This window comes from Rhinatrema bivittatum, chromosome 5 (assembly GCF_901001135.1).
Source record: "Rhinatrema bivittatum chromosome 5, aRhiBiv1.1, whole genome shotgun sequence".
NCBI lineage: Eukaryota > Metazoa > Chordata > Amphibia > Gymnophiona > Rhinatrematidae > Rhinatrema > Rhinatrema bivittatum.
The window spans coordinates 163,265,161-163,267,529 of record NC_042619.1 but is presented as its reverse complement, the minus strand read 5'-3'; positions in this window follow the sequence as shown (position 1 = coordinate 163,267,529).

Sequence of the window (2,369 nt, the reverse complement as noted above, 5' to 3'; positions counted from 1 at the left end):
AAAACTTTTTACAGGTACCTGGTGGTCCAGTGGGGGTCCTGGGAGTGATCTCCCGATCTCGGGCAGTCGGCTGCCACTAATAAAAATGGTGCCGATGGCCTTTGCCCTTACCATGTGACAGGGTATCCGTGCCATTGGCTGGCCCCTGTCACATCGAGGGAGCACTGGATGGCCGTCACCATCTTTAAAAATGGTGTGGGCCATCCAGTGCTCCTACAATGTGACAGGGGCCGGCCAATGGCATGGATTAGTTTTAAAGGGTCGGGTGGGTTTTTTGTTTATCAGCTCGGGCGCAGCCGGACGAAAAAAAAAACCACAATGTGAATCGGAACCGGAATCAGAACCGATTCTGGTTCCGATTCACATCTCTAGTATTTTTTCACTTAGCACACAATCAAGCTTTGGAATCTGTTGCCAGACAATGTGGTCAAAGTAACTAAAATAGTGGGTTCAAAAGAGGATTGGACACATTCCTGACAAAAATAGATCATAAACAGTTATTCCAGACATGGAAATGCTGGTGCTTATCGCTGGGAGTGAAATATAAGAAATAGATCAACTATTGGGGATCTGATGGGTATTTGATACCTGGACTGGCCACTGTCAGAGACAGAATGCTGGACTTTATGAACCTTGTTCTGACTCAGCATAGCACTTCTTATATTCTTATGTCATGTGGTTTCTCTTGTAATGGAGAAAACGCAGGAGGCTAGGGGCACTGTCTGAGAGCTAGGGATTACATCTTTACAAGATTCACAGCAGGGGCTTCCTCATGCACTTGGATAAGTGCAAGGTGGTGCATATAAAGAAAAATAACTCATGCTATAGTTACAAAATGTTAGGTTCCATATTAGGAGTTACCACCCAAGAAAGAGATCTAGGCGTCATAGTGGATAACACATTGAAATCTTCGGTTCAGTATGCTGCGGCAGTCAAAATAGAATGTTGGGAATTATTAGAAAGGGAATGGTGAATAAAACGGAAAATGTTATAATGATGAGATCGCACTTTGAATATTGTGTACAATTCTGGTTGCCGCATCTCAGAAAAGATATGGTTGCGATGGAGAAGATACAGAGAAGGGAGACCAAAATGTTAAAGGGAATGGAACAGCTCCCCTATGAGGAAAGACTAAAGAGGTTAGGACCTTTCAGCTTGGAGAACAGACGGCTGAGGGGGGATATGATAGAGGTGTTTAAAATCATGAGAGGTCTAGAACGGGTTAATGTGAATCAGCTATTTACTCTTTCGGATAATAGAAAGACTAGGGGGCACTCAATGAAGTTAGCATGTGGCACATTTTAAACTAAAGCAGAAAGTTCTTTTTCACTCAACGCTCAATTAAACTCTGGAATTTGTTGCCAGAGGATGTGGTTAGTGCAGTTAGTATAGCTGTGTTTAAAAAAGGATTGGATAAGTTCTTGGAGGAGAAGTCCATTACCTGTTATTAATTAAGTTGACTTAGAAAATAGCCACTGCTATTACTAGCAACAGTAGCATGGAATAGACTTAGTTTTTGGGTACTTGCCAGGCTCTTATGGCCTGGATTGGCCACTGTTGGAAACAGGATGCTAGGCTTGATGGACCCTTGGTCTGACCCAGTATGGCATGTTCTTATGTTCACAGTCAGCATGCTCATCTTATCCCCCTAGGCTTATGGTTAATGGATCATATATCACACTCAGGACACTGAGCATTTTTTTCCTGTCTTTTCACATAGCAGTTCGTTTCATTACAATTAACATAATTCTCTCTTCCCCCCACCCCCAGTCTTCAAATCCGAGGGTGGAGAAGAGGAAAAGATTCACTATTACTGATGCTGATATCACTTGAGTCAAATACATATTGTCAGACATTCCCCATCACAAAGACAGCTAAAGACAAATGCAAAACAATAAGTGTAAATTAACACTGACTAAAACAAAAATAAACTGATTACAATTGGTCCACGGGCATCTACTAAAATGGTCAGTGGTCTTCATGAAAAATGATATGGAATAAACTTAAAAGAATAAATATTTATACCCTGGAGGAAAGAAGGTAAAGTGGAGATATGATAGAAACATTTAAATACTTCCTAGGAATAATTGCACAATAGCTGAGCTTCTTCCAATGGCATGGAGAATTTGAATGAGGGGCCATGAGATGAGGTTGAAAGTGGGTAGGCTCAGGAGCAGCCTAAGAGAATATTTATTTACAGAAAGGATGATTGATGCATGGAATAGCCTTCTTGTGAAGGTAGTGGAGATGGAAAAGTATCAGAATTCAAGAAAAGATGGGATCATCACGGAAGCTCTGTGAGGTATAGAAAAGGACTATAAAACTAAGCTGGAGGTGCAGATGAGCAGACTGGATTAGCTGTATGGTCT